The sequence below is a fragment of the Rhea americana genome, unplaced genomic scaffold, assembly GCF_003343005.1.
Source record: "Rhea americana isolate MKP2758 unplaced genomic scaffold, rheAme1 scaffold_124, whole genome shotgun sequence".
Lineage (NCBI taxonomy): Eukaryota > Metazoa > Chordata > Aves > Rheiformes > Rheidae > Rhea > Rhea americana.
In genome coordinates, this window is record NW_028185306.1 from 291099 (window position 1) to 309613 (window position 18515).

Here is an 18515-nt window from a genome sequence, read left to right on the forward strand (position 1 = left end):
GAAGGATGATTGAAATACTTAAGTTTCAGACTGTATTCTAACATTTTTGATTACGCTTTCAGATAAATAGCCATTCCCTACAAATAACAAAAATATTATGATGCAATTCATGTGTTTTTCAGTCAGCATTATTTACCAATGTTTACCTTTCAGTATAAAACACTGATATGGAAATAGTTTGTCASTCTTTTAGAAAAATTTTGTATATCATTGATATTTGCTGTAAGTCTTAAGGTTTTCTTGATTGCTTGTTCAGCAAATTTGCATTAGGCTCTATTCTCTGAAGGAACAACTGGGGGAAAAAGGACACTACTCCATGTTTGCAACTTGTAAGGTAATAATTAGACAGAGGATAGAGCTTTTTCCAATCCACTCTAGCAGTCACTAGGAGTTTTATTGACCTTTTCTGTTTTTTTAAACAACAAAACTATGAATTTTGAGTCTGCTTTAAGTGAATTCACGTTCAGTGAATAAAACAAAACCAGATACATTCATTTATTGTTTTTAATCTCTGAAATCTATTAAAATTAAATTCCAATTGTTTACTAGAATCTAGCTTTTATTTTTACTAGAATCTAGCTATATAATCTCTAACCAGGCAGAAGGCTTCTACTCCTTTCCTGTATTTCAGTGTTGTATAAATAGACTGTGACAAATAAACTCATCATTGCATTTTCAGTGTAGTATAAAAATGAACAGTCAGAAGCATACAGTAGTAGCTTTAACATCTGTAGCAGCTCCTTTAAAATAATTATGAGATGAAATACACCAAAAAATAGTGATCTAAACCATCAGTAATGTGAAGCCATATAAATGACTAATAAAAAAGGGTTTTAAAAAGCTATAAACAGGCAACAATTTTTAATTGCAAGTCATTTTATTTCAATGAAACTTCTGTTTCAAACCAGTATAATAGGGTCCTGTGTTATAACAATTATTCACTACATAAATAACACTGAAATATGTCAATAGAGAGTTCACGCATTGAAATCTTGGCCCCAGTGAGGCCAGTATCAAAAACTCTGATTCCTTCACTGAGGCTAGGACTTAATTCTCCAGTTCTATATCCCCAAATGACGTGGCTAGATAAATAATCCTCTTTCCTATACCAAGTAAGTTACTTGATACTTGCCATCCCAATGTCTATGAATTAAAATCTGCTGATAACATGCAGACTTGGTAGCATAGGTTTCATACAAGCTAGTTCAACAGTTTATTACATCTGGTATGTAACTGTTGTAGGTACTATAAGATTTTTCTATTTTTATATACATAATTATATGCAACATTTTTAATGACAATTTTATGATTGAATTATAAACGACATTCATTCCAAAACAAGAAGTAATGTAAAAATCCAATTTAAAAACCCTTAAACCTGCAAGTTGTTTACAGGATTTATTTTCAGTATATATTCAACATTCTGAATATATGCAATTTTAGAAACAGTCCATTTGCAAGTCCTTTCAGCATCCAGACTCAAGGAAAACAATTTTAAGATTTTCCTGCACTGTTTTACAGCTGATACAATTGTATTGTTCAACAGAGTTTTTCCATCATACAAAAGACCTGTTTTCCTATGGCTTACTGAGCAATTTCAGCATCAATGAAATGGAACGCTTATACTATCACAGGAGAAAGTTATCAGATAGCATCAGGCACACCTATGATTTCACTGTCTGTGGATCTCATACTAGTTGAAATCTCCTAGAACAGTGGAATAATAAACTAAGAAGCTACTTCAAAGTCATGAATGAGGCACAAACTGCAAGATGCTTGCACATGCACTTTTATAGCCACAAAACATTGTGGCAAGGATGCAAAACAGCTATTCAGAAAAGGAATTATTTTCTCCCTTACCTGTAAACYGGCTTTCTGTGTTTCAGCTCTGTCAGTGCAGACTGAAAGGTTTACTCCTCCTTTCTCCATCCATCAGACAGCAGTCATCCAATAACTGAAGTCATCCTGGCATCCTCTGGAACATGCTCTCTCTTATTTCCCACTCCCCACCCCCATCTACATGCTAGCAAGAAGAGAAAACAGCAAGGAGAAGAAAACAAACCAAAAAAAGCATATCTGGAAAAAAAAAACAGTTTTGATGAGCTACTCTGTAATCAGTGAGGATACTCTGCACTAGAAGGCAATGACAAAATTTAGAGACAGGAAAAAAAAATGTCTTTCTATTAATAACCTGCAGCTTCACTAGTGAATAGCAATTCCCTCCTTTAGTGCCTTTTTCCAAGAAAAAATAAGAAAGCAGCTGCATGAGCACATTTACTGCTTATACACATTCTTTGAAGCTGACTCAGCTATCCAGATTCAGTGAAGAGAGCTGCAGTGTATTTAAGATATTTTATGATTATCAAAATAACAATGGAGCTTTTATACAAAACAAGGATCTGAAATCTCAGTGCAAATTAGAATAATTCAGAGATTAATGACAGTGATTTCCTACTACCATTCAACTGCAAATGAATACCAACTGTAAGGGCTTTTTTTTTTTTAATCTTTTTTTTTAAAAAAAAAAAAAAAAGTCAGGTACTGAGATTTGTAGCACCACAAGCTCTAAGGCCAAAATAAAAAGGAAGGAGGGAAGTCAAATTTTCTGTGGTTTCAGTTTCTATCAAATTGTAACTATACTTCATTCACTTTAGTGTATACAATCCCTAAGATCAAGTAAACACATTTTCTTTTATAAAGCATAATAATGCTTCTGCTTGAAACAGTTAACGAGATACCTGAGAGTAAGTACTAGACATTTACCTTTTAAGTTCTATCTATATAACCTGTGCTTGTGTATCTTTACTATTTATTTATAATACACTAGCCAAAATCCTGTTCCAAAATCCAATGTGAACCTTGTCCTCACAAAACTTTCAACCTAAATGAGAATTAATCAAATGCAAAGAATGACAGGGAAAAAAAAAATCAGTTTGTGCACCTCAGTTAAACTAAGTCTATTTGTAACCGCTTAAATCTTCATGAAAAATGTCTTTTCAAGCCCAGAGAAGCCTGATTTTTCCATATGTCCATACCAATCAGGTACCAACCCAGCTGAAGACAACAGCATTACAATGATTTTATGACAGTTTAAATTAAACTAAAATCAAGAATGAGTCTTCAGCCTTAGCAAAGGCAAAGTTTAACATCACTTCAAAGCATTTGTACTCCAGGATTTCCATTTAAAAGGGAAAAACATTAAGCAGCAGAAGCCGACAAATACATTTCTGTTTACAAATTTCAATCTTCAGCTAGGACTCTTTAATAAAATCAACTATTAATTCCTTTAAATAACAGCATCTATCCTCTTCTCTGAATTATTGATCTTTAACCACAGTGAGACCATATGAATTAGCATACTTCCACTGTAAAGCAATAACTGTTTTAGCCTCTGAAAAAATGACCTGTCAGACTTACAATGAACTGTTAGTGGATCATGCGCACAACATCCAGATTCTGTCTGGACAAGCAAAGATGATGTCTTTTCAATCAAACTACCTCAGTTTAACTTAAAACCTCTCCCTAGATGTCTAGAAAATGGAAATCCATTCCTGCAAAAGTGTTAAAACACTAAAATAAATATTAAACTTCAAATCTAGAAAAATCTTTTCATGAAGAAGGAATTTCAGGAATACTGAGAAAAGTGTAAACAGAAATTTTGCCCCAAGACACTTGTCAGACCCCCCCCCTTTTTTTTTAAATCTGTAGGAAAAAGTTTAAATTAATCAGTTATCTATGTACACTTTTAGAAGCGGAGCATCAAGGCTTCACCTCTCAACCCAGCCTGACTGCTGAGGGAGACAGAAGGAAGTAGAGAACAATAGTCTCAAACCTGAATTTAATAATCTTTTCAGTACAGATGCAAAGTGCAAGGGTGTTCCAGTCTTGAAGCATTATTAGAATAGTCAATCACAGAGCAGTGGGCAGTACACACATACAAGCCAGAACGTCTTGCAAAAACATACTGTGCAAAAAGGTATTTATTTTAAAAAAAAAAAAAATCCTCTACATTAGTCTCAGATTGAAAAATTCTGTATTACAGATAAGTAGTCCTGCTTCAAGAACAATTATTATTTTAGAAACATTATCTATTAAGTAGGCTGATGTTTTCTCCACACTTCATAAAAACTGCATGCACAAACCCTGCTAACCAACATGTTTGTGTGATCTTTTAAAGAAACTACCAAGTGGAGGTTTTAAGTTTGGAATACTGTTCAGCCAGTCCATGTGGAATTTGCAGTTATGTACATCAAAAATTCACTCATCTGACTTGGTAAGTGTCATTTTAATATACAAAATGTCACTCTGCTACTATGTGAGGACCCTGAGTGCATCTCCTCTGTCCTGGGGATTTGGCTGCCTGGGCTTAAGGTCAACTTAGAGACAGCAGAGCTCCTGGCCTTGAAAGAAAGAGCTAGATGAAACCCCAGCAAGGGCCTGTCCCTCCTTTGCCAGGAATCTGCTTTTAAATGAAGCCTTTTGCCCTTGGCTCCTGCCTGAGCTATACTGCAAGGCTGCAGCCATGCCCATACTTGGCACAAAACCCCTCGCTCCAGATCCTGATCCAGACCCACAGGTTAGACCCCAGACCTGCTTCACCGCTCTGGCCCTGACCTGCAAGGGAGCCATGGGACTCTCGGCCTACCTGGCTACCATCCTTGGGCCTACCTTTCTTGGCTAATGCAGCACTGTGTCCTGGCTGGGGGCCAGCTCCTGCCTGCCCTGCTGGCACCCTCGGCTCTCAACTTGCCTACCCTAAAAGCAGCCTGTTGTCCTTGCAACTCCCTGGCACTGCATATGAATCAGACTATCAGTTTCTATAGTTAACACCTGCAAAGTCTTAACAATTCTTTCCAGCTCTGAAGTGCTATTATTGGACTAATTAATCACATATACACAGAGATGGGGAATAGAAAATTGTATCCTTTTTGAATCCAAGTTTGCACCTACTTCCTGCTGTGACTCAAGTGATTAGTAGATGTGCTTATAATCATTTGACTGTTTCACTTTCTCTGAACTTCTAGTGCTCTGTTTTCCCTTCTTTACTTCTACTCCTTGCAATATATATTTTAAAATTTTTCCTCTAAAAAAATTATGCTAGACAAAAGGAAGGCTTCAGCAGAAAGCAAATTCCTGAGATATTTTTTCACTTCTCCTTTCCCTGATTACGTCTGTGCTACTGAAATATCTGCTTGCATTTTCTCTGACTCTATAAAGAATGAGGCTCTTTTTTACAATCCTTTTATAGAACTGCACTACACTGCAGTATCAGCTCCTTCCTGAAAAAAAAAGCTTCAAAGAAAAAAAAAAGCACAAAAAGTCTATATAAATTATACCTCAGTAATCCCCTCTGCTTTACCATACAATGGTACTGACTCAGTAAATTGAAAGAATGTAAGAACTCAGAACCTGCCAGTCTGCCAGTGTCCTTAGGCTGAAGCTACATAGCTGTCCTGTCAGGGCTGAAGGCAGTTCCCTACTTGGCTTTGTTCATTACACAACATTCTTGAATCCTCTTTCGGGTTTCACTCGCAGCTTAGTTTTTTGTATTGAGGCTTATCACTCAAGATGTTTATTTCTTACTGTAAGCTAATGATAAGGTATGGTGGACACAAACTCGACAAGTGCTGCACAGACTCACTGGAGATGAGCAAAATGACACTCGCATAGTACAAGTTATTTACAACAATGCTTAAACCATACACACTTCCACACTCAGGAAAACAAATCCTGGAAAACAAACAAGCAAAGCTCATGTTTATCTTAATGCCTCACATGATCCTCATTTGTGAAGCTGAACCGACACAGTTTAATAGGAAAGTGGAATCTCAAATAATCTCATGTATTTTGTAACATAACCATGACCCTTCCCACAATACCTTCTTTTAGCCTTTTCCTTTAATAGAGCTCATTCTTCTACTCCCCTCACTCACTAGGTTCTATCAGTAGTCTCTTTTTCTTTCCCTTTAGGTTTTAACTTATTTATTAAAAACAAACAAAATCCCTTCAAAACTGCTGTTCTATTTTACTTGATAACTCTCTTTTTTCTCCTTCCTTTATTCCATCCCATATCTAGTCCATAACGCTTTAGTGCACACATCAGTCTCCTTCGTCATACCAAGAAGAATTTATTTATCTAGAGAGACAGAGGAGTTTAAATTCTTTAAAGCTAAATCAGCACAGAAAACTATTTACAGTAGAGTTTGACATCAAAGAGGATCCCTGCATCCAGTTTTCTGCTGATGGCCTTTACTGTATAGTTTGAAGAAGTAGTACATAGTGAGATTTGGGGGTGGGGTGTTAGGGGGTGATAGCTTGCTTACTTGTAGCTATAGTTCCTTATTCTTCACATCAAGACTAGACAACTTTGTTCCTCCTGTAGTACAGTATAGGATGTGCTCATGTCCCATCTGCCCTCATGTTTAGGACGCTGTGCAGAATACCCTGTACCATTTTAGTTTCTTCTGAAATGCAAATCTTTACATGTAGGAAAAAAGGAAAGAGAATAGATGGCCAGGAGGCAAAAGGTACTTGTAGATTTATGCAAAGAACTCCAGTTACTAGTAATATGTTTTATCTTCACTTGATAATCTATAAGCAAAACACTAGCTACTGTCTACCTCAGGAACATCTCCTCTATTAATATGGGAAGCAAAAAGAACTCCAGCAGCATAATGGCATAATGGCTCTCCCTGTTAGTAGGACATCAGAACAAACCTCTTACACACGGTCTAGAAATAAGAATTTTATCCTTCTGGTAGCAGGATCCTAAGAAGATATGTCATTCTACACACTAGATCTCTTAAATCTCCTGAAAGTAGACAGACTTTTACATTTTGTTTCTCAGTGTTCTACATCCTATATGTCTCGTGACTGGAACAATTTGAAATAAGAGATAAGTCCTTTGTATGCATTCTAAATATACTTGGGTTCTAATACACTGATGTGCAGGTTCTGTTCTTCTTGAGGCAACTGGCTTCTTGCAAGCTGATCATTCAAAAAAAAAAAAAAAATCTCCAAATCTCCAGGATAAACGCACGTATTTATGTCCAGGGTTGAGAGAGAGGTTCCTGAAAACACTGCATGGATCTTGCCACATTGGGAGATGCTTTTATACAACTTGAGGAAGCAACTTGCCTGCTGAAAGATCTATCAGTAAAATAGTAGTGCAACACATCCAGAAGCAGCTGAGGAAGTCTGGCATAGAGTATTATTTAGGTGTCAGAGGCCACGTGGCTTAGGAAAGACAACCACTGTCAGTGCTCAGTCGGAAGATCAATTGTAGAATTTAAAGTGGCCAGGAACCTGTCTAGAGGAAGAAAGGCTCTCACTGCTTTAAGAGTTACACCAATGACTAGGACAGTTTGTGAAGGTAAAAAGTTCAGCTTCTTAAGGGTCTTTGTTGTTAAGATGAAAAATGAGCTACATAGAGATCTGCTCTCTTAGACCACCAACTATCCAAATGGTGGGACTGAGGGGGAAAGATACCACTACACATCTGAGAAATATTGTAAAGATCTAAGAAGCTCTGGAGGTACAAGACGGAAGGAATTTGAAGTGATATTTCCTCTTACTTATGGACTGGGATTATTCATCGTTGAACTGGTATTACTGCTATATGAAACCATGTTCAATGTCCTGAATGCATTAAATCCAAACCTCTTTTCTTTATACCAGGAATAATATTGGCTACTGACAACTCCGAATTTGAACTTTTGAATTCTGAGGTTTAGCTGCCTTAAATTCAGAATGGGTTACATCCCTTCCTCTCTGCAAAATATAGTAACCAATTGTTTTTAAAAAAATAATTAAAATTTTAAAAAGCAGCTATTGTGATGAGTAGGAAGAACTTCTGGATCCAAGTAGACACTTGCAAGAAGTTCTCCAAAGGGAAACCAGGTACCAAGTATTGTGAAGCAGCAACAAGATTATACAAATTTCACAGCCACTGCCAATTCCATGCAGCAACTCAGAATCCAGTGGTATTAAGAAATGTCCCAGTATGCTCCCAAGTGGAAAGAACACTGATAAAAGAAGAAGCAGAAAGTGAGGAATGAACTATTTATGACTTTTTGGTATACACTCAGGGCTGCTGCCTGAAAATCTCCCTTGGTCTGAAGAACTGATCCACTAACGTTTTGTTATGAAATCCATGCCAAGCTTGCTCGCATTCCTTTAATTTGAATGCTCTTGCCATCACAGAAAACTAACAATTTACGGCAAAGCAAATAGAAAACTGAGGTTTATTCCTCACAAATAGTGGAGAGATGCCATCATATTCCAGCCCCCCAAAAAATCTCTTGACATGCATAGGATTACAATATCTCAAAATTTAAATAGTGAAGCTATCAAATAGGACAGGTATGACAGAGTCTCCCCATGTTTCTGAACAAACCAGAACTGTGAAGTATCAATATATTGAAATGCAGAAGTCATACACTTATTTTGGCTTCATAAACTTAAATCGGCTTCACTGACTACATTTAATGAAGTCTGAAGGGATGGCTGTTGGGGTTGGAGAAGTTGGTAATTATGGACAATGCAATGCACAGTGAAAACATATATAGTTTGAGAATCTAAACTGCGTCATAAGAGCAGAATCAGATTACTTTCCAATAGGATTCATCCATATTTACTGCTTAACAGAACCTAGAGGACTTTGCCTAACAGAATGTGTTCTGGTTTACCCCTTTTGAAATCAACCCCTCTTTAAACAGCATATGAAGATGCTAACATGTGACCATACTGGTCAGTGGATCTGACACTTCAGAAAGAAAAAAAAAAGAAAAAAAAAAAAAAGCAGCACATTATTTTAGGGGGAAGAAAAAGAAAACTATTCTAAGATGGTGAAGAAGAAAATAAATACAGTGCTCACTGTGCAGCTGAAAGGATGCCAAAAAGCAGAAAACTATTTCCTTTCCCAGTTTTAAGAGAGTACCACAGCACCTCTGTTACCATAGGTGTATCTGTTATACCAAAAAGACCTACAAAATCAGTCTTAAATACCTACATTTCTGTCATCAGATCAAATTTCAAAACCAGATGTTTTACATGGAATGCTCACGATAAGTAACTCCGACAGACATTACTACTGAACCTGCATTTAGAGAAAACACTTGAAATTTGATTTTAGATAACATATATGCATGTATGTGTGTGCGCATGCACATAGTATCTCTGTTCTTGGAAGCTTATTAAATATTTAACATGCAAGTATTCTTCCTTTTTCTGGTAGTCTTCAGTGGTTCTTTTAGAATTCACTGCAGATGTAGCACTACAAGATAATAAAAAATCCCCAAAATATAAGCATGGAATATTCAGATTCATGGGTTTAACTAGTCAGACTGGACTTAAGATACAAATGTCTAGTTCAGAAAAGGAAGGTGGAAAACCATAAGGAACAGAAATAATACCAAGTTTCATTTGCTCCAGACATTTGACACTGACCCTATGCAAGCTTTGTGCATGTCTCTTATTTTACAAAGAAAGTTTTTTAAAAAGTGATTTCAACTGATTTCAGCTACAGGTTGAGTCTCCTTGCTCTCCTAATCCAGTTCTTCCCCACAAGTTCTGCTCTCCCCGCACAGCCCAGCTTCATGCATTACTCTACAGCTTCTCAATTGTGGCACTTTTCTGGAAGACACAGGTGTAGATTTGAACACTTGCAGACTCAGGAAAGAATTGTAAATCAAGTCTCACTTTCTTTACAACTGCTCTCAACCACAGTAAAAGAAAAAAAAAATCTAACATTTGTGAAGGAGAATATTCTATTACATTAAGAGTCTACCCATAGCAGAGAGATCAGTGCTTTGGCTTCCCAGTGTACACAACTGCCCATACTCCAAAGAAAGTCAGAAATTCAGACACACTATTGTGCTAACCTGTCTATTCTAGTGAGTGAAAAGTATCCCCAGTCAAAACATCCCTAATCGTCTTAGACAAGAATTATTTTTCTATGCTAATCCGACTACATAATCTCTGGACTGGAGATGGATCAGTCTGTCAACGTGGAACAGAAAACTCATGACCAGCCACAGATTTGAAAATGTAAATGCTTCTTCATTAACTGGGTAGGAAAAAACAAGGTTAAGTTAGGCATTATGATTATCCTGCCAGGAACAGGCACCTACATTCTAACACACCAAAGGTACATGACTAAAATAAGCATTCTGATCCTTAGAGGTCATCATGAAGAACCCACATGGAAGAGTAGGATGCTACACTAAAAACACAGCGGTGTATTTACTTTATAAACTGCAGCTTAAGAGACCCATCAAATTGATTTCCCAACTTGCAAATGCTTTTTTAAATCACCTCCAACATATAATTAGGGCTGCAAAAAAAAATGCATCACAGAATCATGAACTTCACAGGAATCATACAAAAAGAGCATCACAGCTGACAATGAAAAGTAGCACAGCAGAAAGCATTGGCACTGATTTTAATAAAATTTTGTAAGACATGTCAAATGGGGAAAAATATGTTATTTGCCACTGAACAAAGATCTCTCTTCAGACGCATCAATTTCTGAAGAGAGGTCTTGAAAGAATCTCAAAATTGTCACTAAAAACAAAATCAATACTTTTATACATAGATTGTTAAACCTTAGTTAGGAGCAATTAAGACAGTGACAGAAGCTGCTCTATTTTTCATCGTTATGAATCAATAGTAATTCTGGTGACATTGATGAGCAACTGAAGCTCGAGAATGGGTTTTCGTCTATCATTCAGAGAGACAAATTCAAAAAAAGTCAATGAAAAGTCACTCAAAATCTCTAATACACATTTATATTCAGTATGTCAGTATAATGGACAGGTGTATGTTAGACACTGGTCTATCTAATCCCTACAAGCCTGTATCTTATGGACCTTCTGTATGCAAGCTGAATCAAAATTTGTCTTGAAATCTGGCTAGGTAGGAGGCTGCATCCAATAGCAAAAGATGYAATGCACAAGTCTCATTGTACAACATAAAGCAGAGATCAGGAGACCCAGAAATACTCTTCCATCTCCGACAATCAGATAGAAGAGTATCTGAAAGTTAAGTGGTACAGATAGATAAAGATGACACCAACGACAGGTTCTCTTTTACAGCTACAACAACAGGGGAAAATACTAAATGGCAGCCATCAAGTGATCACATCATTATTTCTACTACATATTGAATATGCAGTAATATACTGTTAAGCCAGAGTTAAAAATGTTGTCTTTCATCTATTGGCACAAGTATTAACAACTTTGTTACCATACAAGACAGTAGAACTAAGGCCTCACTTATGAATAGATCAGGTGTAAAGAGTTATGTGTAAACGTGTGTTTATTGTTCACTAAGTGGCATGGACTGAAACCTAATAGGAAGAGTTCTGTATGACATGGAAGATCTAAGAAAGCCAGTGATCTGCATTTAAAATATTCATATTAATCAAGTGAAAGACAGATTATATTTTAACCTATTACTGTGTATTTCTCACAGAATACTTCCATATACAAAAGAGAATAGTTTTGCAGCAAGTTAAAATGCTAAACGTATGCTTACTACCCTTTGCAGAATTGAAGAGATACTTCTTCTAATCATCTCTCACTAAAATTAGTTTAAATCTAGTTTTAAATACTCTGAATTTAAATCTGCTGAAAAAAAGACAGCCTAATGCTGAGATGCACATAATTCATGCATAAAAAGATACACTAATAAACAACATCACATTTCATTCTAGTAATTCCAGTGACAAGATACAGCAAGAGAGCAAAATCATTTGCTTAAATAAAACTAGTCAATTTTAGCTGTATTCACAGTGTTTGTCCTCCACTTTGATTGACAACTATGGACTTGATTTTTACAGTCATTACAGGAAACAACAGTTTTGAGAACAAGTGAATGTGTTTGTGCTACAGATAATGTATCATTACAAAATCTATGATTTTTTTCTCCTCATCTTAATGGAAATTTTAGTCATACCGAGGATGAGAACTATCATCATGTAAGGTGTTTGATCAGTATATCAAACCATCAGATACATCAACATTTTACCATCATCAGATCTTATAAAAAATGCTAGATGATGATCAACACACAGAGTATTTTAAGTCTGTAAAATACCTTCACTTAGCATAAAGCATGATATTTTTTAAAATCAACCTTTCTATCAGAACCACTCCTAAATAAAATATTATTGAACTGATTGCTTTTAATGAGCTTTTATTCTTAAATTTAAGCCATCTTATATTCTGAAGGCAAAAGTAGCAATTTCCTTTAAAACATCTATTTACAAGGGAGACTGATCAAAGTTTTCACACAACTTCTCAGCAACATCATCAGCTTGGTGTGATCATGCACTGACACCTAGTGATTACTTTCAGTTAAGAAATACTGTTGCTTACCTTCTAACTGCCTATGCAGAACAAACGTTATCAAATAATATTATATTCATACTGACAAGATGCTTCACATATGGACTATGTTTCTCTCATTCTAACTGAAGAGACATTAGGATGTGTAATATTTTTTATATGCAAGCATGAAAGAACTCTGTATGCAACACTGTTTATGCATACATACAGTACACAGCATCTAAACTGTTTGAAAGCCAGGCATGTCCCTACAAATAAGTTATTACCTCTTTTTGTTTTTCATCCRTAATGACAGTATAGTAACTAGTGCAGAGTACGTCATTGAAATCAACCCAATAAAAGAGTTCTTAGAGACCAGATTTATTTTTGCACATCCTCATCTCTCTGGGCAGGAGGTCTTTTGGCTCCCCACACACTGAAATTGCTTTGTTTCCATTATGTAGCAGATGGTGATGAAGATGATCTGAAAAGCCCTTAAATGTGAACAACATATGCTGAAGGAAGACTGGAGACTGCAATTGAAGGATTTACAGCTGAGATCAATCTGGGGTCAGTGATTATGTCTCTACATTGTTTCTTCTTCTAATGTGTCCCTACAGAGCTACAGAAACTAGTTGTTTGACCGATTCATCAAATTTTTCATGGACTCACCAGCCCCTCATCCTCTGTGTATGCAATGGAAAAGATCTGAGACTGCAACCCACAACTCTTCTTTTTATTCTTTAAGTACAGTTACAGAGTCCCTTCTCCTGATCCTGGGGCATTTCTCAAGCACAAAGTCTGAGACAGCAACCGCCCCTCAAACTCTCACCAAAAGAGAGATGGACAAATGCATTGCCTATTACTACAAGCAAAACTAGAAATCAGTTTTCTTGGTGTAGCAGAGGGAGGAGGGGTACACAATAAATTACCAGATGCTATCAGGCTTTGCAGACTCACTTTCAAAATTCTTATCTTCCCACTCTGATTTTCTTGAATTTCCAAACATGAGGACGCACAAAAATCATGTAAAGCATTCTGAATGACACATTACTGCTGGTTATAAGCTATTATTCAACATACTCATAATTTAATACGCTCAGTGAATGCATGCATGGGTGCAAGGGTGAAGTTTGGTCTCTCCCTTATGCGTATATAACTGCTGCTTTCACTCAAGCTATTACATGTAAAGATGGCCATGCTAGTGAAAAATCTTTCACATATGGGTGTTTGGATGAAGCTATCACTTAAGTAGTAGGCTGCCATACTCCCATCCCATACACTACTTCGCTAGCAGAACTGCATGTATTTGATCTCTGCAGAGATTTGCGAGTAGACTTTATTTCCCAAATTTGTTTTCAATGCACTTCAATATTACCTTTCAGATGACAAACAGATGTTTTTCTTCATTGTAGAGGCTGTCACAAAACATACAGTAAGCGTGTTTGTGTGCCACTTGTTTCAGTAACAGTGCAAAATTCCCATTTTCTTTGTTGCCAGTTATCAGAGGAGTGAAAAATAGAAACAACAAGAATAGAATAAAAAAGAAAAAAAGAACAAGTTGAAACTAACTTATTTTTTTTCAGAAAAAAAAAAGTGCTCCAGCAATATTTTGCTTTCCTTCCTGGGAAGGTGGAAAAAAAAAAAAAAAAAAAGTGGCCTATGCACTAAAGGTACTTCCTCTATCAAGTTTCCTATAAGTCCTTAGTTCAAAACATCTACGCTGTATTCAGGACAGATCCCATATGTTTCATTTCCAATTCTAAACTACATATTGAATTCATGCCCTTACTTCAGTTAAAAATGATTTAACGAGGGGTGACTTATTAAATCTGATTATGAAAGTTCTATTTAGGCACTCAGCCCTATCAAAATCATTATTCTTAGAGTAATAAACACTTTAAGAAGTCAGTAGAAATGGACATGCAAAGCTGTTGTTAAAAGCCTTCCTTTCAAAAAGGAATTATACAAAGAAAGTAGTAATAGGTTTTACCACTCATAGCTTTCAGAAGCAAGTTTTGGCAATGCATCCACAATTTGGCTCAGAGAAAGAACATGACAGGAAGCAGTGGTGTCCCACTGCCTACATTACCAATATCCTACTGCAGATAYAGTGACTTCAGACCATGTAGCTCAAATTCAGAAAGTGTAAAATGACACTGGGCTTCACCCTCTGTCTTTGTAAACTATCTTGAATAAAACAATCAAAGCATTCATCTCGGAAGGTAAGAGATGCATGCAAACACACTTACAAGATTGTCCTTATTACAAATCTTGGCATATGAATTGCATACAACATTTGAGATTCTTGTGTTAAAGGGTGTAAGTCCATTTGAAAAGTAAATATTTTATTAATGCATCTTGGAAACAGGTCCATTAAGCCAAAGTAAACAGTAGTAGAAGACAATATAAATCCTAAGTGAATTTAACTCTCATTACTTCGGTGTATGCATACAGTGTTTACACACGTGGCCTCCTGTTCATCAAGATTCCATCTGGAAGACAACGTATTTTCCGTTCTAAAACTACAATAAACCTTCACATTTTCCAACACCTCTTACACTGTGACAAGAGTTAGAACTGGCAATCTTATTTCTGTCAAACAGAAATTCATATTTACATGTAAGCTTATAGGCAGAACACAGATTATTAATGAAAAAAACACACCAGGGTGCCTGATCAGCTCCTTCCATGGATCAACACTTCTTCTGTTACAAAGAAAATTTATACCTCCCCCAACCACACACAACATTCTGTTTTGCAGATCTAAAGTCCTTGTTGCCATGGGAACTACAAAAGAAGTCAGTCATGACATAGCAAGGCTATAATAGAAACATGTCTGCTGGGAAATTACCAGTACTCCAGCTTTTCRTATCAGAAATACTCGAGTGTTTTCAAAAACAGTTCCTCAAATCTTCCTTCCAAATCTTCCTTCCACACATATTAGCAAATTTTCATTAAGAAGTGCTCATACATATATTATTTCTACAGAATAGGGCAAGAAAATTTGCATTAAGAATGCATTAAACACCATGTAGCATCAATTTGAATATATGTCTTTTCCAGACCTACTTGGTACAATATGTGCACTAGTTAACCATTTGTATTGCTCAGTCCATCTATACATAGAACATTAAACAAACCTTTCAAAAAAAAAAAANAAAAAAAAAAAAAAAAAAGGAAGTAAGGCACTTGACCAAAAATACATGCAAAAAAGAAGAGCACATGGGACATACTACATAAAAATCAGTATTTATAAAGCATTTGTTTAAACCAATATTTCAAGGTTAGTTATAAATGCCATTTGGCCTCTGTATCTGTGTTCTCACTAGGTAGTAAAAAATAAAAATTGATTACTAAAATAGAAAGACAAATCTTTTGAGAAGGCTGTTGTCACTTCAAACCAAAGTGAAAATCAGTATCTAACCTAGAGTCATGCAATTCCCGCTTGAATATACACAATTCCCAGAAGTGTGGATGACAGAGGGGGGAAAAAAAATCCACGTAATAACATAGAATTCATGATATTATCAGACATACCCTTTTTAGTACCCATCATCTTATAGATGTAAAACGTCTTGATAACACTGCAAATACTACACAAACACTGTTAAAATTATTGGACTTCTAGGCCATGAACTAATTTATAATACAGCAATGATACTGAGAAGATCCCTGGCACAAGCAGCTTTTAAATGCCACAGAACAATATCCGCAAAAATTGCTTTTGTATGTGTTTCAATATATTATAAATACATTTGTCTTTTAATATCATAACTATTTAAATATTGTGCCAGGAGAAACTTCTTTGAAAAGATATCTTGGAAACTAAGTGGAAATTGGATCTGCAGACCGCTTTGTCATTTAAGATGGCTCAGCAAAACTTAATTAGGAAACACATTCTGCTTTTTTTTTTTAAGCTAACAATACCTGTTCATCAGAGAGCACATTATACAGAACGTACTACTATTGAAAATAATTAGTGTTGATTAGCTTTTCACTTCATTCCCTGGGCAGATTATTGGGAGAAGAATTTACAGCTACTACCTAAAACCTAACTGCACCTGCATTTTGACCTAGTCTGCATACCCTAGCACAAATTGTACAGGTCTCACGAAATGCTTGGACAGATAATCAGAATGGAGGATATTCAGAGTAGTGGAAGTCATTTCCAAAGGAGACTGTTTTCATCAGGGAACTGCAACAGGACTTTTTCATCTGTAAAAGCTGTAAAATAAACAGGAGGATAGTGGCCAAGGGGGGAGGATACCTGCATCTTTATTAATACTTTGCAAAAATTGTCAACATTTTTTAATTGGACTCGGGAAGTCAAGTAACTTACAACACAGTGAAACCATTCAGCATGCAGTATTTTTCAAAGTAAAATGTTCTATTTACAATCATGAGGCATTACTCATTTGAGAAGTTTTTGGAATCAGCAAAAATACCAACATTTTAATTTCTTTCCCTCAGAGATGACTGGTGAGGAAGAGCAGCTATGGAGTAAGAAAGTAACTAATACAAAACAACACCTAAATATATTAGAAATAGTAAGACATAGAAAAATATTTATTTTTCCAGATGATCTTTCACTTGAAGTTACAGATATTTGATGAGTCCTTACTTTAGGAATAAGGATGCTCTGCATTTCTCAGATTCCTATAAACATTCGGCAGATGTCTTTGCCACTGCCAGGCACATGCATCTCTCCTTTTCTCTGGCCCATTGTTTCTCTAAATCAGTCACTACCCATCATCTGTAGAAAATTCTCCAACCTAATTTAGCCATTTAAAAAAAGAAAACAAACCACAGTTCAGCCTCATTCACTCCACTCTCCATTTTGAACAAACAGATCAATGGATGACATCAGTTCTGTGATTATAGAGTAACATCTGTCTGCAGTTAGAGTGAGCTGCTATTCCTACTACCGTGCTATCAGTGTCACAAGTACCAAACTAGCCAGTACCTTGTCCTACATCTTCTTTATGGAGGTTTTTATTTTGAAATTACAATTCACAATAGCTGATCCATATTAAATAACTGATGTAACAGAATTACAATATACCGCAGTTATTCCTTTCCAATCCCTAAATATTACTAAGGATTTCAGGAAACAAACATAAAAGAATAACCCAGCAAAAAAATGAAAAAGTTAATTAAAAAAAAATCATTCAGCATATCCCCAAATGTAATGATCTCACACTTCAAAATCAGGTGGACCAATTCACTGTATGAGTGAAAGAATACAGAAAACTGAGCACTTTCTTCATCCTGAACCAGCTTGTGCATTTTTAACACTACTAGTCTGCTCCAACTACTCTCCTCCAAAACAGTTTGCCTTTCTTGTCCACCTAGACCAGAAGGTGTTTCAAGCAAAGAAAAAGCATACAACTTTTGTTGCTCCGAAGTTTGCTGTGCTAAACAGATTCTGAAGAGTTTCTCACATAGAAGCCTCCGGGGGGGGGGGGGGAACAAAAAAAAGGCAAGAATGTAGCAGTACAGCTATTCGAGTTAACTTTAACTAAGCCAGAACTAGTACAATCTTGCAGCAGCACACAGTTTCTCCAGAAACATCATAAGAACATACAGAAAGCCCACGACATGTTTCTCATTCATTCTGCTGTCTCAGGAAACAGCTATAGTTATGCAAGATACTACCAACCTCCCCTCGCATCGCCACCACCGGCGCGGCGAAGAGGGCGGCGCGGCACACACCTGCCACCTCATGGGCGGGCGCGACAGGCAGAGCCGCGTCCGGGGGCCTTCGAGGCCCCGCAGCCGGGAGCTGTGGCCGCGGAGCCCCGAGGCAGGGCCTCGCCCGCCGGCTTCACGGACCGTGACGCGGCAAGTCTTGAACGAGCCCCAACAACGCGCTCGCAGGTCCCGCACTGAGGCAGTAACATTGTGCCTACTCACACCGCCTAGATTAATCAGTCCTGCGGTGCCAGTTATAAATAACACAAATAACAGAACGCCTTTCCCCCTTTCGTCCACCTATCCCTTCACTGTTAGCAGAAAGCCCGGTAAGCGGCGCTTCCCGTGCCATCAGGCCGGGTAACACCGAACCGCTCTGCAGCCTACGAAGGCCGCCGCCTTCTCCGGCCCGCCAGCCTCTCGACACCACCCGGCCCGCGCCTGCCTGCCGTTGGGCTCGCGCCTGCCTGCCGCACCTGCCGTTAGCCCCTGCCT

General features: G+C 37.0%; 1 protein-coding gene across 1 annotated transcript in view; it reads right to left on the reverse strand.

The window, feature by feature from the left end:
- The window catches only part of CSRNP3 (cysteine and serine rich nuclear protein 3), a 96165-nt gene that overhangs the window by 77107 nt on the left and 543 nt on the right, over positions 1-18515 (reverse strand). The gene's annotated exons all lie outside the window — the stretch shown is intronic.